Raw genomic sequence first — 27961 nt, 5'->3', positions numbered from 1 at the left:
GACGGACAGAAGACAATGTGTGATGGTAAATGGAACTCTCTCTGAAGAGAGAGCGGTTTTAAGCGGTGTACCGCAGGGATCGGTGTTGGGACCGGTCCTTTTCAATATCTTTGTGAGCGACATTGCGGAAGGGATAGAAGGTAAGGTATGTCTTTTTGCGGATGACACTAAGATCTGCAACAGAGTGGACACGCTGGAAGGAGTGGAGAGAATGAGACGGGATTTAAGGAAGATGGAAGAGTGGTCGAAGACATGGCAGCTGACATTCAATGCCAAGAAGTGCAAAGTCATGCATATGGGGAGTGGAAATCCGAATGAACTGTATTCGATGGGGGGAGAAAGGCTGATGTGCACGGAGCAGGAGAGAGACCTTGGGGTGATGGTGTCTAATGATCTGAAGTCGGCGAAACAATGTGACAAGGCGATAGCTAAAGCCAGAAGAATGCTGGGCTGCATAGAGAGAGGAATATCGAGTAAGAAAAGGGAAGTGATTATCCCCTTGTACAGGTCCTTGGTGAGACCTCACCTGGAGTATTGTGTTCAGTTCTGGAGACCGTATCTCCGAAGAGACAGAGACAAGATGGAGGCGGTCCAGAGAAGGGTGACCAAAAAGGTGGAAGGTCTTCATCAAATGACTTATGAGGAGAGATTGAAGAATCTAAATATGTACACCCTGGAGGAAAGGAGGAGCAGAGGTGATATGATACAGACTTTCAGATACTTGAAAGGTTTTAATGATCCAATGACAACGACAAACCTTTTCCATAGGAAAAAAATCAGCAGAACCAGGGGTCACGATTTGAAGCTCCAGGGAGGAAGATTCAGAACCAATGTCAGGAAGTATTTCTTCACGGAGAGGGTGGTGGATGCCTGGAATGCCCTTCCGAAGGAAGTGGTGAAGACCAGAACTGTGAAGGACTTCAAAGGGGCGTGGGATAAACACTGTGGATCCATAAAATCAAGAGGCCGTCAATAAAGAGTGGGTGGCTCACCAGAATGACGGCTACTGCCTGGAGATAATACCCTTATTCAATAAACATACACATGGTTACTGTGACTCCAACATCATTCTAAGCTACAACAGCAAGAGGAAATGTGGAAAAAAGGATTCGCACTCATAAAGTGGGGAGTAGCTGGCTTGTTACGGCGGTTACTACCCCAAACCAAATAAGCCTGATACTTCACTTTCAATACATATCCAGCATAGCTCTCTGCTTCAACGGCAGGGGAGAAGAAAAACTGATACTTCACGCATAGCTCTCTGCTTCAACGGCAGGGGAGAAGAAAAACTGATACTTCACGCATATCCAGCATAGCTCTCTGCTTCAACGGCAGGGGAGAAGAAAAAAGGATTCGCACTCACAAAGCGGGGAGTAGCTGGCTTGTTACGGCGGTTACTACCCCAAACCAAATAAGCCTGATACTTCACTTTCAATGCATATCCTGCTTCAACCGCAGGGGAGAAGAAAAACTGATACTTCACGCATATCCAGCATAGCTCTCTACTTCAACGGCAGGGGAGAAGAAAAACTGATACTACACGCATATCCAGCATAGCTCCCTGCTTCAACGGCAGGGGAGAAGAAAAACAACCAATAAGGGCTGAATAACACAGTCTGGGTAAAACAAATAAACATGGGTGTAGCTTGCTTATTGCGGCGGTTACTACCCCTACTACCCCTAACTAATCAAGCTTGATATTTCACTTGGTTGCAGCTCCATCACTGCTCTCTACATTAATGGTGGGGGTGGAAGGGAAATAGAACCAAAGAGCTAAGAGAAACAGATAAGTATGAGAAAAAAATGTGAAGCTTGCTGGGCAGACTGGATGGGCCGTTTGGTCTTCTTCTGCCGTCATTTCTATGTTTCTATGTTTCTATGTTTCATGTAAACCGGCATGATGTGAACGCTTTCATGAATGCCGGTATAGAAAAACCTTAAATAAATAAATAAATAAATAAATAAATAAATACATATCACATCGGTTTACATTCATTGCCCATGTTGTCCCCCTTTCATGGATAATAGTAGAATTTATGTTTCTGGTGCTATCAACCTTTCACTTGAAAAACTGAATCTTTCCATCTGGCACTAAATTTACAGGAAAAAAATTAACTAACTAGATATATACATGAAAATGTAAGGCCTGATTTTCTAAAACATTTACACATATAAAACTGGATTTTACACATGTAAAAGTTGAGTGAGCTGTTTAGTGGACCCTTGGGCCGACCTGTGAGAGACTGGGGAGAGGTGTCCTATACTCTCTGGTGAGTGACAGGTCGGGAGGCGGATACCAGGCAGGAGCTGGTCATGAGCTTCACCCTGGAAGCCGGTTCTCCCCCGGGAGGAGCCCGTAGGAGCCCGGCCACTGGGACTTAGGTGATTCACCCTGGAAGCCGGTACTCCCCCGGGAGGAGCCCGGCCGCTGGGACTTAGGAGATCACGGAAGCTGGAGCTGGAGCAGGCAGGCAGGGATCAGGAGACAGGCAGGAACTGAAGCAGGCTAGGACTGAAGCAAGCAGGAACTGAAGCAGAACTGGCTACTGGAACCAGACAGGAACTGAAGCAGGACCGGCTACTGGAACCAGACAGGAGCTGAAGCAGGACTGGCTACTGGAACCTGGAACCAAGCTGGACCTGAAGCAGAACAGGTTACTGCAAGCAAGCCAGACAAAAGCAAGATTTGGGCATGGAGTGAAACAAGTCTCAGGCTGGAACGGAGTTGCTAACGCAATAGCGCACTCCGGGGCCCAGGGCAACTGAGAACTGCAAGGAACCCCGTTGCAAGGCAAAGTCCTGGGCTCCGTGGCGGCCTTACATAGGCCGCGGCATCTGATGTCACGGATAGGGCTGAGCCTTCAGTGGTGGGAAACGGCCTTCATAAGCTCGGCTTGCTTGCGCACGCACGCCTAGGGAGAAGGGGTCCGGGCAGGGCTTCACGGCGGCGTCCCCCCCGCGCGGGGATGTCGTGAAACAGGCCGCAGACCCTCGGAGATGGGCCAGGACCAAGGAGGTAAGGGGCCAGTCGCGGCTGCCGTGACTGGAACCGCAACATGTAAATACACTTTACCCATGTAAGTGGGCTTTTGAAAATTGCTACAATATGTGCCATTGAATTATCAATAGGATTTACCTGTGTAAGTGCACTTTACATAAGTAAATGGCATTTGAAAATTGTCACTAGGGACAATAACTTTCAAACCAGCACATGGGCACACTTTGGCATGTATGCATCGGCACACGCCTAGGTATGCGTCTATTTTATAACTTGCACGTGTATATGCACACATGTTATAAAATAGCTTTACTGCGAGCACATGTGCGCCCAATTTTAAGTGGGCGCATGCTTATGCACATAAATCCCACTTACACCGCGCAAGTCGGGGAATTTTAAAAGGGCGCACTCACACGCCATTGCCAGTTCACCACTTTGTCCACCAATTTGCCCAGTTAACACCCAGGTCCTCCAAACCACCCTGGTTTGATAGTCTGCACTCCCCCCAGTTACCCCAGACCCTTTAAACCCTAGGAAATGGCTCTTTCTTTCTATTTTTTTAACTTACACCTCCTGCATAGCAGAAGTAAACTTATGCAGCAGGGGATCTGGGCACTCATCCCGGCACATAATATTTACATGCACTTCTCTTGGCCATGACCTGAAATGTCCATGACCCACCCCCACCCCGTCCCTTTTTGAAAACTTTTGAGATGTGCACGCATCAGGAGATACACACACAGCTGGGCAACTTTTAAAATTTGGTGGGCACGCGCAAGTCTGACTTCTGCATGTATCTCCCAATTTTGGCACATGCTGGGCTTTTAAAATCCAGCTCATAGTATGTTACATCTATGTGCATAATCCCTTTGAAAATTACCTCCTGAATGAGGTAAATTTTCAAAAGCTTAGTTTGGATTTAGGAGCACAAAAATAAGGAGTTATTCAGCAGGTAAAGTTATGTACATGTCTATTTAGCCATATAACACTATCTGGAAAGTCAACTTGTAAATGCATCAAATGGTTGAAAATCGAGTTGGTTTTGTCCATGTTTGAAATTACCTGCATAACTCTGCAGATAGGTGCACTACAGAAAATGTACTCCATGTCTAGATCTCACTCTTATCACTGGAATACGGGTACTGCCTGCTTGGTTTAGATTACTGTGAGGTAGTGCACAGTGTCATGCTTCTAAACATACAACAGATGACTTGTATACCATGTTCTTCACCACAATTACCTGAGGATGGTGAAAAAAAAAAGTCTGGGTCACATTCACTGCCTTGCAGAGGCAGACTGGCTTCTTTTTATCTGTTGTGTCTCAGTAGCTCCATTCTCCACATCCCTATCCTTCTCTCTTGTTTCTGTTGCTTTAATTTCTTTTCTGTTACTCATTCATGAGTTATTACTTTTTACTTTCACTTTGTTTTTGTTCACTGTTTTGCATTTTTTATTTCCAAGTTGTTTGTCTCTCTGCGAGTTTTCACATTCCCTCCTGGTACAGAGAGCAGGTCATGGAGCTCCATGCTAACATGATGGTGGAGACTGAATAAAGCATAAGGCCTGTAGGATTGAAAGACTGTAAGATTACTCACACTCGCAATTCAATAACTGGCAAGATGAACTGAAAACTATTACCAGTTCCTGCTCCCTATTTCTGGCAGTCTATTTCCATATCATTTCCAGGTGAGATAAATTGAATCACGTCAGGGAATCTATTGTTCTAATCTGCATTCCATAACTTTATATATTTTACAGTAAAAAAAATAAAGGATGTCCTTGTTACAGTCTTCACTGAGGGATCAAGAGGAAAACAGTAGGCATGTTTGTTCTCTGTTAGCACCTATCATGGCGAAGGGTTTCAGAAGGAATCAGACGTAATGCTCACTGTTCCTCCCAATTCTTGTCAGTGCTGTGAGGTGGGAGGTGAGTGGTGCACTAGGCACTGCAGGGTTGGTTCTTGTGAGAGAAAAGGAGAATGTTAGAAGAGAAGCATTTTTGAGATTTTGACTACTGATTGTGGTGTCTTTTGCTTTGCTTATTTTGCGTGTTTATTTTTGCATCCTATAGTCTTCTGGCTTTTTGTGTGTGGAAGACTGTAAAAGGGATTATTGATTTTTCTTGTCTATCTTGTTTTGGTTTCTGTGTTTAGAGCAAGAAAGAGTGGAGTATTTGGGCATGCAAGATGAGAAGAGGATGAGTGGCAAAGGAGTGAGTGGGCACGGTGGATGATGTGGCTAGGATGCAAGAAGGTAGGAAGGACAGGGATGAAGAGGTGGGGGAAGAGTAAAGAGGAGAGAGGAGGCGGACTAGAATAGTGGGGACAGAAGCAGCAGGTGAACGGGAGGACAGCAGCAGAGATGAGGGGAGTGCCAGCATCAGGAAGGACACAGTAGACAGCCATGGAAAGGAAAAGTCCTTCAGATATGTTACGCGTGCCGCCCATGGCAGCCCTGCAGCGTGGCCTCTCACCTCTTCAGACGGACTTCAGCTGCTGGCTCCCCTTTGCTGGCGGCGGTGGCCTGCCAGCTCTGACCTCGGGTTCCCTCCAGTGCCTCCGGCCCTGCCACACTGCCCAATGTTGCCAGCCAGGATGTTCCTGTTCGTCGGACCTCTCCGCGTGGCCCTCGGAGAGACGCCACCACCAGCACCTCGCCCCTTCCTAACCGCGCGTGTGCGCATCAGTGATTCCTTTAAAGGGCCCACAGCGGGAACGTGGCCGCAGACCCAGATGCTGATGTTAGACCCTTCAGCGTATAAAGGCTCATGCCTTGCTCCATAGTTTTGCCTTTGCAACAGGTCTCCTCATACTCCAAATACTCGTTGCTATTTCTTGAATCGTCTCATCGTGTGTTCCTGTCTTCCTGTGGATCCCAGTTCCTGTTCTCCTAGTTCTTGTTCGTCTATGTGTTGGATTGACTCTCTGGACTTGGCCTTCACTACACCTGACTACTCTTCAGCTTCTCTCCAGCCTCGGCCCTTCGCCACGCCTGACTACTCTTCAGCTTCTCTCAAGCCCGGACCTCCGCTATGCCCGACTATTCTTCAGCCTCTCTCCAGTCCCGGATCTCTGCTTCATCTGACCAGCTCTGCCTTCTCCACACCCTGACCTCTGCCTTGCCTAACCACGCCTGCCTACTTCATACCGTGACTATTGCCTGGATTGACTATACCTGCATTCTCTGCGCCCTGACCCTTGCTTTGCATGACTACGCTACAGACTCTCCTTCATCCAGAGTCCTTCATTGCTAGCCACAACTTCCATTCACTGCCGGCTCAGAATCCAGCCTGTCAGTGATGCCTCTCCTTGCCTATCCTCTGGACATGGACTTTCAAGGCTTAGGCCTTCCTTTGCTCAGGTGCCTCCAGTTCCCTATTGTTCCTTTGGCACCTGAGCCCTCGTACCGAATCCAGTCCAGGATAGAACTATGCCATCTACTGACTGCTGTCTCTGGGCTGAACAGCTACTCACCTCTAGCTAACCTTGAGGCCCACCTAAGTCCTGCCGGCCCCAGCACCCAAAGGCTCAACCTCAGGGGAATGAGGGCTGGTATAGGTGAAGCTCCAGTGACCTCTAGCTTCAGCCCACTCCACCTGCTGATGGTGGGGACCCGTAGGTCCTCACCTATGGGTTGCGTCAACCCCAGCTCAGCCCAAGGGTCCACCTCCGACACAACAAGATATACTTAGAGATATCTCCCAGGGCCTATTGTTCGCCACAATTAGCACAGTGCACGATATGTCAAGCATTCAAAGTGAACTGTTCCATGCCATCTAGAACCAGATTCAGGCCACACAGAAATTAACAGTAGTCATGGTGCTCAACATGAATGATCTGATAGCCACCATCTAAAACTTCAATACCATCATCCTCCAAGGCATTCAGTCTATCAGTAACTGCCTGCTACCTCTAACACTGGAACACAGTGCATTGGCTCTGAACTGCAGGAGTAGTTCATGGGGAAGCGACCAATATGCCCATCCTATACTTCATTATAGGAGTCAAGTTTTGGCTGGACTGAAGGTGCAATCCACCTGTCAATGGAACCTTGCTTGAAATTCTTGTCTGTGAGGAAGGATTTACTCCGCCAGTGAAGCTCTATCTGAGGTTCCTCTCTGTGAAGAAAGTCTGCTCTGGAGGAAGCTTACCACATAGAATGGCAACTGTGACAAGAAAAATGTTACACCATGCTGGTTACATACATCATCAAAACTGGCCATGCCATTCAACACAAGGTTCCAGAGCATTACAGTCTGCTATGTGTGTTCTATGCAGAAGCTGATAACACTGTGCATTTCTTCAGTGCATTCATCTTTCTCACAAACTGATGATTGTGGGACCAGTCTATACAAAGCTGCCATCTCCAAACAGTCCAGCATCTCTTGGAGTTCCCGTCTTCTGAATTCCTTGTCCCATAGATGTTAATCCATTCTGTTTCACCTTGCTTCATCTCCCTGCAGTGACTATAGACTGGTATTGACATCCCTGAGCTTGCTTAACTTCAATTTGCGGAGTCTACTGTCTTCCTGAGTTTGCCACATGCTGACATTCTCTGAGATGTTGTGATTATGTCCAATGTGACTTTTATAAAGTCAACATAAAGAAATGAAGATTTCTTGTGCAGTGACTTAGCTTTAGACCTATAGATTACAATTCTATGGACTGTAAGCAGCTGGTTTCTTATCTGATCTTGCCTGCTTGACGCCTCTTCTCTAATAGTCTATGAACTTTTAGCACTGAGTCTTCCTGGTGCTTTGACTGTCCCCATCAGAACTGCCACTTCCATCTAATGTCCATTCATTGCTGTGATATCTTGGCCTGTGTGTTTAAGACTAGGAATCATTATTAGCATTGACTGCTCCTGATTGGCTTCACTCTCTCTATTGAACTTGGGCTTTTATTGTCTACAGTGATGAACTGTATAGCAAATATTTTGTGGCAATAAAAGCTATCATATCTTTTTTATCAGATTTGCATATTTTGTGATTTCCCTTGGAATTGTGTAGTCCGCTTTTACTTCCTCCCCCATTTCCTATACCTTGCAGGTTTTCTGGGCCCAAGCCCTCCCTTAGCACTTTACTCCCTTCAATCTCTCCCACTCTGATTGAAAGGTATGTTGCTGGTAGAATCTGAAGACCTGGATCTGCACGCCAGGAGTTGTGTGCTGGTGGAAGCCCATGTGGCCTTTGCAAACTTGACTTCTACTCTGATACCCCCCCATAGTAAGGATGGCCCTGCCTGACAGGGCAGCAAGATAAGAGGATCCCTTTATCTTACTTCCCATCCTTTGCATCTCTCTGTCTAAGGGCCTGATTCACAAAACAATTTTTTTACCATAGGAGAAAAGTCAAAGTAAATCAGGGTCTGGAGCTGGTCTTCCTTAGAAGATCGTGTGCACACTAGTACAAGTGCAGCTGATTGCAAGGGCCCCAGGAATGTGTGCACTGTTGGAGACCCATGCCAGCTCTAACACTTGATCTACTTGGTATACTTCTGGTGAGAAAAGACTTTACCTGCTCCCTCCACTTAATGTCCCCGCGTGCGCGCACACACACACACACATACACACATACACACACACACACACACTAAAATAAAAGGAAAAGGGGTGCAGGAAGCTGTAGGGAGACCCTCAGCCCCTCGGGACTCCCAGTAATGCATTGGGGCAAAGGGGAGGGATGAGATTTCAGGAAGGGATCATGGGACAGTGCCTGCAGCTACTGTTGCTGTTTGGGAGAATGTATTTGTGCAGGAGAGAAAGACAAGACCAGGGAGGTAAGTCTAAGTCTAGTCGCCAAGAACATATAACACCAGGCCTTCATCTTTTACATCATTCATTTCACATTCAGTAAAAGTGCACTATGATTCATAACTTATTATAAAATAATTCCTCTATTTGGTTATGCACAGCCCTCCTCATTTATAAGCCCGTCAGACACCTCAGATCTGCAAACAAAAGCTTGCTTGATGTCCCTATCACAAAATTAGCAAAACTCGACCTTACGAGAAGTTGTGTTTTTTCGATTGCTAGCCCTATCCTTTGGAACACACTGCCCAATTCACTGCTTTTAACATCTAATATCAATGAGTTTAAGAAAAATCTAAAAACCTATTTTTTAAACAAGCTTTTGACAATGGAGATTGCTATACTTTATTATGTAACTTTTGTTTTTATGATGGCTGTTTATGAACGGTTTGTGTTTCTAGATTATGAATGTGGCACTGTAAACCACCTTGATCAAGATTCCTTTGAAGAGTACGGTATATAAAAGTTTGTAAATAAATAAATAAGTCCATGTAACTGTTGTGGAATAAAACAATTTAAATTGAATGATTGGGCAATTTTGAGAGTTGGGGGTGCCCTGTGCTAACTCTCATCCCATGTATAAGGGGGTTTTGGAATGTTTTTGTGGCCTGGGGACAGCCCCTGTCCTGGGCTCCAGTCTAGGCAGGAATCCATGCCAGGCTTTCCTGCAAGCACCCTATGTATTTCCTGAAACAAGCTCAGAAGCATGAGGGCTAGCCTTTTGACTTTTGTAGGAGATTTGCCCAGTGTAGGGAGGGACACTAAAAATGAGATGAGAAGCCCCTTGAAAACTGATTTGGGACAGCGCAGCAACTTTAAAAATGTTAGAAATAAAATAGAAGTGGCTGACATCTCTGCCCTATCATTAGAATACCTGAGAGTGACAGTGCTAGGGAAACTAAGAGGTTTTTAAAAGCGGCACTATATTGGTGACATCGGAGGAGCAGGGATCTGCTCCCTGAAGAAAAAGGGTCTGCATGGAGACTTTGGAGAGAGAGTAGGAAAACCTTTGGAGAAAGCAGAATTGCTGATAACAGCTCTGTCTTTCTCCAGAGGATTTGTGGTGGAGCCAGCATGCACCAGAGGGGAACAGCTCCAGGAACCAGTAGCACTGCCATTACTGTGTTCCTGTGGAGATTTGGAAGTAGAAGGAAAGGAAAAAAAAGATGTTTGATTCCAGTTTCCAGAGTATCACCTGTGCCCTGGAAGATAAAGAAAAAAGGGACAGGGTAATTAATGGTAATAAAGCTGAACAGGACCACAGTCTAATACAGGGATGGGCAATTCCAGTCCTCGAGGGCCACAAACTGGTCGGGTTTTCAGGATATCCCTAATGAAAATGCACGAGAGAGATTTGCATGCACTCTGCCTCAGTCATATGTAAATCTTTTTCATGCATATTCATTAGGGGTATCCTGAAAACCCAACCGGTTTGCGGCCCTCGAGGACCGGAATTGCCCACCCCTGGTCTAATAGAACCTGTTCTAGTTAGAAGGGAGTATGAAGATTTAAAGACTGAAAAAGTGAATACTGTTCCCCTGAAATTAAAAGCTGGGAATCTTTTATGACCTTTTGATTTCCTTAGCTAGATATACCCAGTTTCACCAAACTACAGAACACCCGCACTAGAAAGATCTTGGGTTTGTGGAAGATACTCTGTTCGAGGGAGGAACTCTTTGTTATTGATTTCTTATAGGCAGGTAGTAGGTAGGTAACCCCGTGGAGGTGGACAGCAACCAAGGAAGACCTGCGAGATGTTGCCGCACCTGAGGCCATTGCACAGCAACAGACAAAGTTCGGACCCAAGACCTTAGGATCACATATAAGTAAAAATCACTGAGCTCAGTAGGAAAGTGACAGAAAAGACAGATCATCTGACTGTGAGTTGAATCCAGCTTCAGGTTCTACAAGAAAGAGAATATAATTCTTAATATTAGTGTAACCTTTAGCGGGGTGTTTAGTCCCAAGGGTAGACAAACTAATTTATTTATCTTCAGGGCTGCTCCGGTGCAAACTTATCCAAGTTTGACTATTAATCCCTGGAGAAGGATTCTTTTTATGGGGGGGGGGGGGGGGGGGAGCTCTCGCTTATGGACCAGATGATGTTGTGCTGCTCCCGGTGTGTGGGTAGTTTGTAGGCACATCTCATGAGGTGAGAGGCTGGGACAAATCAGACAAGACCAGGCTCTTGGTGTTAAAATAAAGTTTACTGATTGTTAATCATTAAATTAAGTCCATTTGTCCATATGTTTGAATTTACATCTGATTACTGGTAGAAGTGCATTTTCCTGTGTAGGTTGGTGTCCTTTATTCAGACCTCTGGGTAGAGCTCCCATGGTGATTTTAATGCACAAAGCTCACCCAGCGGCTATCCGAGAATCCTATTGGAGGGGTCCCCAACTTCACAGCAAAAAATCCTACCTTGCACCATCTCCTTTCTGGACACCCAGTCTATCCTGGTCCCTTGGGTGGAGATCTGGATGGGGGTCTCCTGATCTTGTTCTTCTTTCCTTAGTTGTTATTTCAGGGGGACATCTCAAGGGGAAAAGTCAGATGGGATCAGGCTAGTTCTCAGCACTGCAATCCCAGTGGGGATGGGGGATCCAAAACCCTCCCCACTCTGTGCAAATCCAAAAAATACTTCAAAAGTTAAACTGCATACATTTTCTGCCCTCATTGGCTCTCGCAGCAGGATCCATCACTTGTGATTGCCCATCTAGGGTATAGAATAGGCTCACAGGTCTTTGTTCCCCTGGTGAGAGCCCTTTCACCCCAAAAGGGTATCAGCTGTAAAAATCTATTCCTCTGTAAATTAGTAGATGAAGGACCATTTGCCAGGGAGTGCATGATGAGGTATAACTTCTAAAAGAAACTCCATATGGGTGAAGCTGGGAGGCCTCACCAGAGTGTAAAACTTAAACATCCTTACTATTCAAAGGCTTCTTCAAACTGATTCCAAAATGTTCTAAAATGGCCGGGATAAATAGTGTTGTGGCATCCAATCCAGACCCTCCAGGTGGGAGGGACTGAGGGGGATGGATGGCTCCTTGATGGTATGTTCTAAACAGGGACAATGACATTTGGTGGCCAAACCGGGGGGGTTGCCAAGGGGGTAGATATTCAAAAGCCATTTAGAAGGTGACACAGGTTATCCATCTAAATGAATTATACTGCCTATTAAGCCTCTTATCCGGCTAAATTATAGCTGGATATGTTGTTATCCGGCTATGTTAGCCGCATAACTTTAGACCTGCACAGAAGCAGGTCTAAAGTTATGCGTCCTTGTATGGCTGTATAACTTTTGATTTAACCGGATATATTAAAAAAAGAATATATCCGGTTAAGTTAAGTTCCATTACAAAAAAAAACAAGCCATGATTGGTGTTGGGATTCCCCCTCCCCCTCCACCTACTTCCCCTTATACTAAACAAAATTCAATCTGGCGGCCTCCAGAATCTCCACCCCTTCTCCCCCACGCCCTGTACCTTTATTTCAAGTTATTCTCCAGGCTCGCGGTAGCCTCCTTCCACGATACGGGAGCAATGCTTCTGGGGACGCTTCTGATGTTGCTAGGCTACCACAATGGAATTGTATGCCTCCGTCGTAGTCGCCTAGCATTGGCAGAAGCATCTCCAGAAGAGCTGGTCCCGGATTGAGGTAGAAGACCACCGCGATCTTGGAGAGCAATTTGAAATAAAGGTATGGGGCAGGGGGTATGGGGCAGGGGCAGGGCATTGAGGGGGGGAGATTCTGGAGGCCGCCAGATTGAATTCTTTAGTATAAGGGGAAGTAGGCACAGGGGGATGGGGAAGGGGGGAATCCTGACCCCAATATTTTTTTTTGGAAGATTAAATGTGCCATTTTGGAGGGGTTGCAAGTTCGGCCCCGTAGGGCCTTGGCAACTTGGGTGGGAGAGAGGTGGGGGACAGGCCACAATGGGGTTTTATTTTCCTAATGTGACCTAACTGAACCGGATATATTCTTTTTTGAATATATCCGGTTAAGTCTAAAGTTATACGGCTAACCATAGCCGAATAACTTTAAGCATAACCAGCAATATTCAAAAGAATATCCGGGTATGTTTAAAGTTATCCGGCAATGGTTAGTCGGATAACTTTAAGCAAGTATATTCAGCAGGACATTTATCCCGCTGATTATACGGGAAAAGTTATCCAGCTAAGTTTAGCTGGATAACTTGTTCACAGCCTACTGAACATTGGCCTCAAAATTGCTAAGCATTTTATTTCTGGAATTATTTATTACAGAGGTCCTCCAAATAGCATCCTCCCTCAGGATGGTTATCCTAGCTTTATCCCCGCTTCTCCTCCCTACCCCCAGGAGACTGTGCTGGGTGGGGTTTGGACCTCATTTCTGCACAGGAGACCCAGCAGGGAAGTGGGTATCAAACACTAGCCCCTGTGTGACCCCATCTAGAGATTTTACAACACAGAAACATTTAACACCCCACTAACCTCAGCTATAATAGCGGGAGAAGGTCTCTGCCACAGGGAGGAGCTGTTTAGAAGAGGAATACATTGTCAGGTCCTCACAGACTCAAGGCCCACTACACTTGTGTCTCTTTCTAAAAGCTTTTAACTGATCCTTTAACCCCACCAATAAGTGTGTCTGTTGGATTCCCCTTCGGTGAATAGACTTCTGAGGGCAGTTATCCCTAAAGTAAATATTATAGCAGTTCATCCAACCTTCTTTACCCATGAGCCAATGAACACACCAAGGAAAAAGTGCAACTTGTGTTATTTCAAGAACCAGGTCTGCAGTAAAAGAAATACATATAAAGGGTTCACTATAGAGAGATATAAATATAGATGTGCAGTCAAACCAGTTTCCAGTGACATCCTACCCTAGTGCAATAAGCTAACATCTTAAACCTACTGGCACCAAGGTCTTGCTTACCATTACATTATTAGTGTGCTCACTATACCCCTCAATGGCATATATTTACTTTAACAAGTGGGCCTGGTAACATAAAGTAGAAAGACAGCCACTAAAAATTACAATATGCCACAGAAAAGTAGGTAAATAAACAGCACTGCTGCGTGCTTTACCAAAGTTTATGCAGCAGTGTGGTTTGTTTCAATTTCTGAGGTCTGCATGTCGTAGCTTGACACTGAGTGGCAACTGTGCCTGCTATCAGAATTTGTTCAAGTTTTTAATGCCAATCTCACCGACTTGAAAATTAATATCTAGATTAAGATTCACGCTGTTATTTTAAACATGTGCCAAATAAGTATTGAATGACTAAAAAAAAAAATCCCCCTTAAGAAACTGTTTTGTTTTTTTTAAACAAAACTCGAGCTCTGTTGGGGTTATTTTCCGAGATGTTATGATGTCGTTTCTGGCTATACTTACTATATGTTTGGCTTCGTAAGTGAAAGAGATGCATTTTAATTAAGAAGGCAAAATAACATTGTTTTATTATATTATCACTGTCACTAATATGATAACTTTTTGAATTTGTTTTTCTATTTATACATTAATACTTGTTTTTTGGCTTATAGTAAACTTTTTTTTTTTTGGATGATTTTTTTGAGTGTTTTTTCAACACTCAGGTTACGATTACTTTTATACCACCTTCGTTTTTTACATCATATCATAGGCATGTTTGTTTTAAGCTGCCTGTTGTCTTTTCACTCTTTCTTAATTGTTTTTTTCTAATTAAAGAGCTTTATATAATATTTTTTTATGTTGGTGTACCCCATACCTTTTTCTACACAGTAGAAAAATATATATACAATATAAATATATATATATACAATTTCATCTAGGCCCGCAGAAGGTAATTGTTGTGCCTCATTTATATACCTTTAATATACTTTAGTAAATAGGCCCTGTACTAAGCAAAATAGCGCATGTCCTTGGATATGTGTCAGCTTTTATTTGTGGTGGGCACAGGTGCATGTTAAGCTTGGGATATTGCAGAGCCCATTAAGGATTATATAACTCCATCCTTTTTCTTTATGGATCTCACTCAAAGACGTACAATACAAGAGAGACGAAAAATTCTTCATCTTTGCTCTTCTTTGCCCAGCCCAGAATTAGGTGGCTGTGTATCCAACCATCCAGTTGGCAGAACGGCTCCTCCTCACAGAAATAAACATCGCTGGCCACCGGTCTGAGCCACTGCCGATCCCCTGGAGTATGCTAAAAACTGGCAAGGCTGATTGATGCAGCTGTTCCTGCTACTAGGAAGCATATTATATAGCAAAAAATAAAAACACATTCAGTGCACGCTCAGGAAAAGCCCAGGATGAGGCAAAATATTTTTTTTATTAAGACATTAAAACATAGAGGAAACTTCAGTGTCTAGTATATATTTGTTTCAAGTGCTATACCATCCCTCTTAATATCTCATCAGAAGATTGATTTTAACTTTACTCTGGACTGTCCCTGAGATTACTGTAATTTGTTTCTTTATTTTCCACATATTTCATGGCACAGAAATGAGATTACACAAGTGGAGAGTAATACTGATGTTTTCCAGATAAGTGGCTCGGGCCCTGTATGCCCACAGAGGGTACGCACTACTGTTACTCTTAAGGTCTGATTTATGAAAGTTTTCAAAAGCTGGGGGGGGGGGGGGGGGGGAGGAGGTTGTTTTGGGTTTTTTTTACTATAGACACAGAATGGAAGAAAACCCCTTCATAAGTAAAATCTTTGGTGTCTTTCTACATCGTGGGGGTAATTTTCAATGCCACCTTACACACAAAAAAATTAATTTTATGCACAAAAATGAGTCTGAAAATAGTTCTGGTAGGTATGTGCATAAAATATGCCCGTGACTTGGTTTCACACATACATTTACATCCGTGCTGAGCAGGCGTTCTGGGGGCTTGAGCAACTTACAGGCATACTTTTTGATTTAAAAAGAGAGAGGATAATTTTCAAAAAGAAGCATGGAGGTCCACATACGTGTGTAAATGGGCTCGCACACATGTTCTCATGTATTTCATAATCAACTCGTGCATGCATGTACAGGTTATATAATACGCTAATCTTGTATTAAAAACATACATGCGCACGTTAGAAATTGTGCAAGTACGAATGTACTGTGTGTTCCATGAAATCATTTGCACACACAGTTTCGCTAAACTATTGCTAACATATACGTGTATGTATTTTCCATGTGTGCAAACTTCCAGTTCTTCTGGGGCAGGATCATTCCAAAATGACTACCCCCACATGCCAGCCCAACTTTACCACAAAGAATATCTACAGACTGGTGACCTTGGAGGTTAAATATGAACATCTGCTGTTCCCCAGAAGGGGCATCCAGCGGCACAATGCTCACCATAGGACAGCTTGAAAGACATCCAGGCCCTCTACAATAGAGGAACAGATAATCCATGCAGAGTATGTAAATAGTGGGTAGTAGTAATGTGGGTGGGGTAAGGGGTGGAGGATTGGAGAGGTGGGGGTAGGGGGTGAGGGCTTTGGGGATTGGGTGGCATGTGGATCAATAAAGGCGCAAGTGAGGGTTGGCTAGGAGTTGGTTAGGGGGACGTTTGTTGGGTAGGATGTGTTTGTGGAAATAGGGGGATATGGTGTGGCAACAGGGTAGCAGTTGGGGGATGGGGTGGGGGTGGGTCATAGATGGTAGAGGAAAAGCAGGAAGCCAATACAGAATGAGTTGTTTACAATTCCTATTTCTCTGAATAGTTTGAAGACCCAAAGAAGAAGGCCAGGCCTGGGAGCTCTGACTGAAGGCAAGAGAGTGGCTTATGAAGGTGCAGGCCTGGGAGGAAGAGCACTAAGCTAAACTCAGAACATTTTGAATGTCAGGTTTACCTCACAGGTCCTAGTATTGTGCAATCACTTGCCTGGACCCTATCTCTGCCTACTGCTTCAAGTAACCCTCTTACACACAAACATTATGTTTGCCTATTCTCTGAGTCACAGGGAGCACTGTCATGAAGTTGGACTTGTTATGCACTCACTGATCTTCAATAGAACTCAAGAGGGTGTTTCATCCTACATCTCATACACATAACTGTTAAATCTTTGCCTACCATTCTATAAATGCTCATGAAGTTGTGGCAGAATCCTGGTCCTAGACATCATGCTGTCTAAGGCACACCACAAGATAAACCACCCAGATATTGAGCCTACTAATGAGGCCCAACACTACCTAACCATCATGTTTTACAATCAGCTTTACATAAGCTACAGTATCATAGGAAAACCATCTCTGGCCTTGGCATGCCATATAGGATATGAGTGTCCCACCGCTAGGACAATATAACATCACCTCCATCTCTCCCACTAATGCAATACCCTCTAACTACTAATTCATCATGCACATCATACTCCAGAGCATATGAGATATAATGACACATTTTTTGCTCTCTTCACAGTTAAAACCAGCTTGTCATCTGAAGAGGAGGAGGAGGAGGAAGAGCAAAAGGAAGAGAAGGTTTAGGATGAGGGTGCCGAGCAGTCGGTTTCTCCTTCTCTAGAAGCAGCAGCAGCTGCTGGGGACCATCAGCAACCACCACCAGAACCAGCAGTGACCCCAGCAGTGGAAGCCCCATTAAAATATGCAAAGGTATCCTCAACCTTCCCCCCCCCCTTCCCCCCAAAGCAAGGATCCAATACCTCTATTAATCTCTTGGATATCCTTCTTAAGTAACCACACTGGCAAAATTTGTAGCATATAACCATTTAGAAATTTCCATCATCTTCAGAAGGCAAACTCTACCCATCAAAGACAAAGGCAGTCCGCGCCAGGACTGAAGAGTTTTGATTAAATTCGTTTTCAATAGGTCTACATTATAGTTATACTAGCCGTTAAGCCCGTAACAACGGGCTACATTTAAAAAAAAATTTCGGTCCATTTCCTTCCCACTCCCTCCCCCTCCCTCCCTCTCACCTCCCCCCTCTAGTCTCCCTCCCTCTCCCCCCTCCCCTCACCTCACTCTCTCCTCCCTCCCTCCCTCCCTCTCACCTCCCCCCTCTATTCTCCCTCCCTCTAGTCTCCCTCCCTCTCACCTTCCCCCCTCCCCTCAGCTCACTCTCTCCTCCCTCCCCCCTCCCCTCACCCTCTCCTCCCTCCCCTCACTCTCTCCTCCCTCCCCCCTCCCCTCACCCTCTCCTCACTTCCCCCTCCCCTCACCCTCTCCTCACTCTCTCCTCCCTCCCCCCCCTCCCCTCAGCTCACTCTCCCCTCCCCCCTCCCCTCGCTCTCCCTCTCTCAATCCCCTCCCCTTTCAGCTCATCCACAACCGGCAGACAGGGGTGTCCCTCCTTCCCTCGCACGCATCGCCGCTCCTGCTCCTAGCCGCCACCGCTCCTGCTCCTAAGGACCCAGTGCCATTTTTTTTTCGGGCACACTCCGCTCTGACCGACGTGCTCGCCCGCGCATGTGCGGTAGAGCTGCTCTCTACTGCGCATTTGCGGGCCATCAGTCAGAGCCCATTTATAAGGTAGATAATTTTCCTATATTGGAAGGGATACAAATTCCCAAATATTTCATTTCTTTACCTACCCATTTCAGTGGATCTCACTCACCCAGCTTAACCGTAATTCACTTGAAACATCTAAGGCTTCCAATTTGTCCCAGTTAATGTTTAGGCCAGCAAGTCTCCCAAACTCCTGTTGGATTCTTAAGACCTCTAACAATGTGACTTTGGGGTTGATTAAATAAACTAGGACATCATCTGCGAAGGCTGCAATTTTAAATTCATGATTACATAGGGGTCGATTTTAAAAGAAGCACGCACGCGTCCATGTGCGCGTGGTTCCCGGCATGTGCACACGGACATGCCAATTTTATAACATGCTACACCTAATTCTATCCATCATCCCTTTTCCTTTCTCGTCCCCGTTCCCTAAACCTACCCTAACTATCCCTAATTTTTTTATTTTAGTACTTACTGCTCCTCTGGAGCAGAAGTAATCTGCACACGCCGGCCAGCTGCTGGCGCGCACTTCCCTGGGACAGCAGCAAATGGTGCTGTCCCGGCTTGCCCCCCTCCCTGCCCAGACCACGCCCCCCCATGCCGCCCCTTTTCCCTCAGCTGCCACTTCTGCATGTATTTGGGTTTACGCGCATGGCCCTGAAATTTATGCACATAGCCCTTTTAAACTCCGGGCTTTATTGAGAAACCCTGAATTTTAGAATCACATGCTATTTTCTGGAGAAGTGGGTCTATATGATAGGATATATAAAAAAGGAGATAACGGGCAACCTTACCTGAACCACTTTGGATATGCACATCTGCCAAAATTAAATTGTTAGCTAAAATATTTGAGACAGGTGACTTATATAACATGGAAATATACTCCAAAATAGGGCCACAGAAAACAATTCTCCCAGACAAGAAAACATGCAGTCCCAAGATACCCTATCAAAAGCTTTTTCTAAGTCAAAGCCTACAGCTGAAGCTCAGATCTTCGCAACTTTACAAGTTTCCATTGCCGAGATTAATTTAATTATATGAGAGCCAGCAGATCTATTATTAACAAAACCTACTTGAAAGGTCAAAATTAACAATGGGATAACAATATTTAGCCTATCTGTACTAATTTGAGCATAAAGCTTTAAGTTGCAATTTAATAAAGATATTGGCCTATACAATGACGCTAGGCTGGGATGCTTTGCTTACCTGGTTTCACTAGAACTGTTACAAAAGCTTTATTGAAGCCAATCGAAAAATATTTCTTTCAATAGGAATCTGTAAAGAAAATACTTAGAGGGCCTGTAATCTGGAGACAAAGTAATTTATAAAAGTCCACCGTATAACCATCAGGGCCAGGCATCTTATGTGGTTTACTAGCATGGGGTATCCTCTGATAAGGGTGAGCAGGAAAAGGCAAAAATCAAAAGGGCTTCAATAAAAGAGCGCGTGAACAAAGGCACGGCTTAATAAAAGTGATGATGAAGAACTACGAACCTCATAACAGTGATGAGATTAAAGGCCCATGCTAATAAAGGCAGAGATGAATATGGTCGCCTCTAATGGTGAATAATGGCAAATTATTCTCCAATGCTAATCTCTTTGCAAAGACAAAAGCATGCACTATAACTGTCTCAAATGCCGATCTTTCTTTTCTTGCTATTGCTCTAGCAATGATTACCCCCTCCTCCCCCTGTAGTTCTGGCTGCTGAGAGGAATAGCCGGGAGGAGAAGCTTCTTTCGCCAGGTGAACGATGCATGGAACGGGGCTGCATTGCATGCTGTGGTCTCCACTTGCTGCCAGCACAAACATTGGGTAAAAGTCAAAAATTACGGTGGAGGGACATGGTTTGATTCCCTGACTCAGGTCTTCCATTCTGAACTGGTTGGGCACACTACGGAAACACTGTTCCCGGCCCCTGGCAGTGGGGGAAGGAGTCTCAGTCATCGAGCAATGGCGAAACCTAGTGACCAGATCTAGGGTCCATGTTAAACAGTTACAGAGGGAGGTGTGGTTTGCAGCTCCTGGTCGAGGACTATCACGATAATGGCTTAGCTAAAGGACTTTTTTTTGGGGGGGGATATAAAATATGGCAAAACCCACCAAGAAATTGCTAAGGAAAGCTCATGGTACCATAGCCCAAAGGAGGCCGGTTCTGATGTTATTGCAAACCGAAAGGAGCAGGAGGAAACTGCCAGTCGCCCCCCCCCCCCCAAAAAAAAAAAAAGCACGAGCTAAACTCATGTAGAAACTTTTCATCTGAAAACTTCAGGACTCACATCTTCCGCTCTTGCTGAAAGCGAGCACGCAGCACCATCTAGAGCACCCACAATCATCATGTACTCAATTCCTCCTTAGAGGGCCTGCAATCTGGGGACAAAGTAATTTATAAAAGTCCACCGTATACCCATCAGGGCCAGGCATCTTATGTGGCTTACTAGCATGGAGTATCCTCTGATAAGGGTGAGCAGGAAAGGGCAAAGATCAAAAGGGCTTCAATAAAAGAGCACCGTGAACAAAGGCATGGCTTAATAAAAGCGATGATGAAGAACGACAAACCTCATAACACGATGAGATTAAAGGCCTGTGCTAATAAAGGCAGTGAGCCCTGAGAGCTTCCAAGGAACACCGTAACCGCAGGCAGCGCTCATGCCACGGGTATTCCAGCTGTCACTGCTCGCACTGCTGATGTCATGGCATCCCCAAAACACGTCACCCAATTCCCCCCTCTCTTGTGCGTGCGTGACCCCGGCCCGAGCTATGCAGTGCTTCTATGCCTCCCCACTCTTCATCTCCTGCTTGCTAGCTGGAGATTTTCCAGTCTTTGCGTTGCAATAATTTGCTGATATTCACCATTAGAGGCACCCGTATTCATCACCGCCTTTATTAGCACGGGCCTTTATTCTCATCACCATTATGAGGCTTGCTGTTCTTCATTGTCGCTTTTATTAAACTGCGCATTTGTTCGCGGCACTCTTTTATTGAAGTGCTTTTGATCTTCGTCCTTTCCTGCTCACCCTTATTGAAGTAAACCCTAGCATGGATCACCTTCATTACGTCTGAACTAGTGATATGTCTGTTAATGTAATCTAGTTGCATCTCTGATAGCTGAGGGAGCTTGAGGTCCTTGAAGAAATTATTTTCTTCCAGTGTTTCCCCTTCCCTAACTTCGGAGTATAAATCCTCATAAAATTTCCTCAAAACCTCACTGATTTCCTTATTACTTGTAACCATATATCCCGTTTCACTTCTTAGACCCTCTATAAAGGTTTTCCTTTTCCAGAATTTTACCATTCTAGGCAGCAGCCTGCCTTATTGCCAAATCTAAAAAAATTGTGCTTGGAACACCACAAAGATTTTTGAGCTCTCAGATGCAAATAAGAATTTAAACTATTTAGTGTGTTTTGGTAGAGATCTTTATTTAGCTGATTTAGGCCTGGATTCTCTAAAATTGCATGGCTTTCTGAATCCCGCAGTAATGGGCGGGCTGGTGAAAGCCGGCAGCGATCGCACCACCGTGGTGTTATCGCTGCCAGGTTTTGCACCCAATAGCGCCACTGTGAAAGGTGGTGCTATTGGGTGTGCTACTGGCGGCGATAACAGGTCTTACCTTATCGCTGCCAGCGAAGTTTCCGGTTCATCTGCCCCGATTGCTCCTCTTCCGGTACAGACGCCACCCCGACTCCGCCCCTATCTAGCTATCACACATGAAAAGGGACTTTTCGCACGATAGAAAATGACCCCCTGAGTTAGTTGGCCAATTTCCTTTTTACTTGTTGTAATTGGTCCTCTAAAGATAATATTGTCTTATTTAGTTGTCTGTTTTTACTAATCCCATAGGAAATTATTTCCCTCTTCAACAGCCTTACATGTTTCCCAAAATAAAATAGGATTCTGTTGGTGTTATTTATTTATTTATTTAAAAAACTTTTATATACCGCTATTTGGACAAAACCATCATTACAATATTTAAAATTATCAGACAAATATGAATTATGTGTCTGAAAATCTTCCCACTTTTCTACAAAAAACAATATAAATTCTTTATCATCTCCCAAATGCCCCAGGAATCACCATGGATGAAATATATTCCTCTCTGCTGAGAACAAAAAATCTGTCCAAAGCAGGACATGGTCAGTTACTTCAACAGGGCCTATTTCCGCTCTATCCACCCTGGCAAATAGATCTTGTGAGATCAAACTATAGTCAATGCTAGACATCGTCATATGGGCACGAGGAACATGTATACTCTCTGACTTCAGGGTTTAATACCCTCCATATATCAATTAGTTGTAAATGCTTGCATAAAAAGGCAATGCCCTTATCAGTTCCCAAGCGTAAATCATGTCAACTAGCCGATTTGTCCAAGCCGGTGAGGTGTACGCAATTATAATCACTCACCATTGTTAACGATCCTTGCAAGGTAGCCATTACTTGGTTAACGAAATTGAAAAAGAAAAAATGGTTATATGCATTATACACATACACATTACAAATGGTAAGGATCTTACCTTCAATTTTACCAATGACAATAAGGTAATAACCTTCTGGGTCTTTAATTTCTCTGAGTACTTGCAATACTGTGTTTTTATTCACCAGGATCACCTCACCTCCTTTTTTCCCTTTTGTTGGAGCATAATAATAGTCTATAGTAGAGATGTGAATCGGAACCGGAATCGGTTCCGATTCACATCGTTAATTTTTTTTTGTGCGGCCCGATCGTGGTTTTGTTTATCGGCTGCGCCCAAGCCGATAAACAAAAAAACCCACCCGACCCTTTAAAAGTGTTCCCTTAGCTTTCCCCACCCTCCCGAACCCCGCCAAAACTTTTTACAAGTACCTGGTGGTCCAGTGGAAGTCCTGGGAGTGATCTCCCACTCTTGGGGCCGTCGTCTGCCACTAATAAAAATAGCGCCGATGGCCCTTTGCCCTTACCATGTGACAGGGTATCTGTGCCATTGGCCAGGCCCTGTCACATGGTAGGAGTAATGGACGGCCGGCACCATCTTTAAAAATGGCGCGGGCCATCCAGTGCTCCTACCAAGTGACAGGGGCTGGCCAATGGCACGGATACCCTGTCACATGGTAAGGGCAAAGGGCCATTGGTGCCATTTTGATTAGTGGCAGCCGATGGCTCGAGAGCGGGAGATGGCTCCCGGGACCCCCACTGGACCACCAGGTACTTGTAAAAAGTTTTGGGGGGGTTCGAGAGGGTGGGGGAATCTAAGGGAACAGTTTTAAAGGGTCGGGGTGGGTTTAGGGATTGTTTTGGTGTGCTGTTTTTCCCGCCCTCCCCCAAAACGATAAGAGAACCCCAGGAACAAAATTGTGTGGTTCTCTTATCGGGAGCCCCCGATTTCTGATGATTTTGAAAATATTGTCCAATATTTTCAATCGTCCGAAGCCCGATTCACATCCCTAGTCTATAGCCCATTCCCTTCTTAATTTTTGACTCTCTAAGCTTCAGTTAAATGTGTTTCCTGGAAGCAAGCAATACTAGCCTTGGCACGTTTCAGACACTGGAATACTTTCTTTCTCTTAACAGGGGACCCTAACCCGCCCACATTCCAGGAAACTACCCTTACTTTACCCCCATTTTGAGCAAAGGTGATATTTATGCAAAAGAAAAATTTTCCAAAAAACAGTGGAAGGTTCCCAGCCACCCCCTCCACTGCAAAAGCTACCATAAATGCTTGCCTCCATAGAGAGAAGAAATAACATAATTCAGGAACAAAACAATTCCAGGTTCCCTCTGAACAACATGTATCCCATGACAGTTTCCAAAGTAAATCAAAAGTTTTGTCTAAACAGGACAAAAAACCCACCCATTCCAAAGAACAAGTACACCCGATTATAACCTCACAGCTACTCCAGTCCCCGTCCCCCCCATATCCCTGAACACCCCTTAAACTCAGAAAATAGGATCAACTTTATATATGAACAGGGGCCACGTTCCCACAACCCTGCAACTGCATATAATTTGAACTGTTATTGAAGGTATGCAAATTAACAACAACTGGACAACATTAGCCTACATCAGAAAACAAGAAGAAAATAAAGAAAAAAGAAACATAAAGACACAATACTTCACTGCTAGATACAGTGCTTGGTAGGAAAAACAGAGTGCCATCTGTAAAAGGTTGGACATGAGCAATCAAAACTTAACTTTCATCCTGCCAGTAATGTTAAAGTTCCATTACAAACTGATGGAAAGTCTGTTGTATAGAAACAAGGAATAATGGAAACGGCATACGCTACATGTGGGATTGAAACCATAGAAAGCTGTCGGTGGAATCCGCGCAGTCAGTGCAAAACAAGAAAACTCTGCCTCGCTTTCGGCAGCCATGGAGGTTTCATGAGATCGCAGTGATCATTTGCCACAACCACTGGCACTCATTTATTTATTTATTTATTTATCGAGTTTTATATACCGTCATTTGGTTTCACCATCATAACAGTTTACAAAAATATAAAGGTTACAAGGTTAAGGAGGATAACAAAGGTTTCAAAAAAGTTCAAAATCTTGTTAACATAGGGATATCATAAAGAAGTTAGTTGTTCAGTTTTTTACGTTTCAATTCTTTGTTATAATACATCGTTGTGTTGAGTTTCATTTTTCTTCGGGTTAGATTGGAGGGGGTTGGTGTTGTGTTGTTCATTGTGTGAGTTGGTATGCTTTGGTGAACATCCATGTTTTTAGATCTTTTTTGAAGGTTTTTAGGTTTTCTTGAGTTCTGAGCTCGGTTGGGAGGGAGTTCCAGAGTTTTGGGCTCCTAGGGAGATTGCTCTCTTTTGGGTTGAGGTGAGTTGTCTTTAGGAGTCCTTTATTTGCTGATCTGAGGTTTCTGTTTGGGGTATGTAGTTTTATGGAGGAGCTTAGCCAGTTTACATGCTTTTCATAAATAATTTTATGTAGAATGGATAGTGTTTTGTATTCAATCCTGAATTTTATTGGTAGCCAGTGTAGTGATATAAGTGTTGGAGTGATGTGGTCATGTTTTTTAGATCCAGTGAGCATTCTTGCAGCTGTGTTTTGTAGGATTTGGAGTGGGCGGATAGTGTTTAGAGGTAAGTTGAAAAGGAGTGAGTTACAGTAATCTATGTTAGAGAAAATGAGTAATTGAAGGACTGATCTGAAATCGTTGGCGGAAAGGAAAAGTTTTAAATGATGGAGTGTAAGTAGTTTATGATATCCATCTCTGATTTTTGTTGTGATATGGTTTTTGAAAGAAAGTTCCTTGTCAATTATTATTCCAGGATTGCGAGCATGATTGACTGGAGATATAACCGTATTTTGGTTCATTAGGTTGAGTGGTGGTAGTTGAGGAGAGTTGTTCTTTCTGTCTAATATGATTATTTCAGTCTTGTCGATGTTGAGGATGAGTTTTAAGTTGGTTAGTATTTCCTTTATACTGCTTAGGTAAGTGGCTGTTAATTTGTATGTTTCTTCTAGTGATTTTTTTATTGGGATTAATATTTGAATGTCATCAGCATGGATGAAGTGGGTCAGATTGAGATTTGATAGGAAGTGGCATATTGGAAGCAGATAGATGTTGAAGAGCATCACTAATAGAGCGGATCCTTGGGGAACTCCAGTGGGTAATGGCAGATGCGGCAGGCCGGACATGAGGCAGAGATGGAAGAGGACTTGAACGTGGATGTTGAAGACAGCGGAACAGACGAAGACACTAGGACTTGACCATGATGAAGACAGGATAAAATCAGACAAGATAAAAGTCTGTGACTCCAGGAGAGCAGAAGGCCTCCCGTCACTGGCAGACACACACTAAAGAGCAGCAACGAGCACAGGATGGACGACAGCCCCACAAGGAATCCGGGAACAGCAGACGGACATCTGGACAGGAGGATGAAGGAAGCCGGCCAAACTCCAAGCAGCGACATCTTGGACGGAGCCAAGTGACCCAGCATGATCGACACACCTGACAGGGCAGTCGATGAAGGACGTAACCTCCAATCCAGCGTGGAAGACGCAACAGAGGGAATCCTGAGGTTGGGCTGAAGGCGGCCACTAGGGTTCAATCCGGAACCCGGAATGAGATGAAGACATCAGGACATGATGGACGAAGAGGATCTTCGGCCCCATGGGATGGAGGAATCCCGCCAGTACCCTACACACTCCAGCGGGGATGGTCATGGACCACAGGACCACTGCGCACCCTACCAACCCAGCCAGGCTGGTCGCGGACCACGCATGGATGGGATAGCGGAGTCTCAGAAGACCACTAGACAAGGAACCTCAGCAACATGGATGAAGACATCAGGACACATCAGGATGACAGGAATAATGGAACATCCGGACACATCAGGAACAGCAGGACTTGGAGACATCAGGAACAGCAGGACTTGGAGACAAGAAGAGACAAGACGAGATGAGAGGCCAGGAAGAATGACGAGGGATCCCAAGTAGACAAAGGAAGCCTGGCAGGAGCAGAGAGCAGGAAGTCCAGGAGAAGACTAGCTCCTTGCGAAGGCAAAGCATGAATGACTGCAGGGCCCTTTTATAGGGCTGAAGGAGGAAGATGCCCAGGGAGGAGTTCCAGATGGAGCCAGAGGGACCACTTCCTGCTGGCCCTTTAAAACAAGAAGAGATGCACGGCCCCGCACCTAAGGAAGCAGGAACAGGAAGTATAGGACTATGGACAGCAGCCCTGCTGCAGACGCTGGACGTGCAGGAAGCATGGACCACAGGCAGGCCCCAACGAGGGAGGTGGCTTCCTGCCATGAAGATGAGGTCCGGGGGCGGCTCCAAGCCAAAAGCAAAACTGTGAACGAGAGCTCCTCCCCCCGGAAGGCACAAGGTACGTCGGCGGCTCTCCAGCCGCATGGGAATGGCAATGGCAGCGTTCTGCTGCTGAAGAACAGGCCTCCAGGCCTGCAGGAAGATGGTGTGGGCGACAGCTCCATGCCGCAGAGAAGAGGCCGAAGTCTGCGTCTCCCTGCCGAGGTGAAGAGGACATTGGTAGCAGCTTCCTGCCGCGTTGGAGAACACTCAGGCTGTTCCTGCTGTGAAGTGGAACCCCAGCACGGTTCCTGCTGCGCCAGCAAGATGGCGGCCTCTGGGCCGCAGAGGTAAGAGGCTACCAATGGCTCTGGCTGTGGGAAGCATCGCAACACAAATTTTTTTAAATACTAAAATTTGTGGGAAGGGATTAATGAATGTGATTTTTTAAAGATGCATTTGATACAGCATATGTGGGTAATAAATGCTAAATGGCATGTATCAAAGTAGTAATTAATAGAGTTTGAATAATTTTAATAATCAGATTAAAATTGGGTTTATACAACCTTTTTTATCTATGAGTGGAATTAAAATTTGGAAAAGGGAGTAACAGATTAGAGACCCCAAAGGTGTCACCAGGTGGAAAATAAATGCTGCCCAAGCATATTGTGTTAATTTAAATAGAATACCTATTCCATAAATCCCTGTAAAGGAAAAGTCACCTAGAATTATTTGCATAAGTTCTGAGCTCAAGTACTGTAATTGCTAGAAACTGCATGTAAGAGTGTGAAAGGTCACAATTATAGAACATATCTCTCTTGTGTAGACAGAAAGGGAATTTAATTTATTCTTTACTTTCTCACATGAGATAGACAAGCTCAATTAGCCTTTGAGACAACATTTGAAAGATTTTAAAACATCATCGGAAGAATTACTTGATAGAGTAAATAGAGAATACGCTATTATATTATTTATTTTATTTAAAAAGATTTGCTGACCACA

The sequence above is a fragment of the Rhinatrema bivittatum genome, chromosome 2, assembly GCF_901001135.1.
Source record: "Rhinatrema bivittatum chromosome 2, aRhiBiv1.1, whole genome shotgun sequence".
Lineage (NCBI taxonomy): Eukaryota > Metazoa > Chordata > Amphibia > Gymnophiona > Rhinatrematidae > Rhinatrema > Rhinatrema bivittatum.
Note: the sequence above shows the minus strand (reverse complement) of the source record.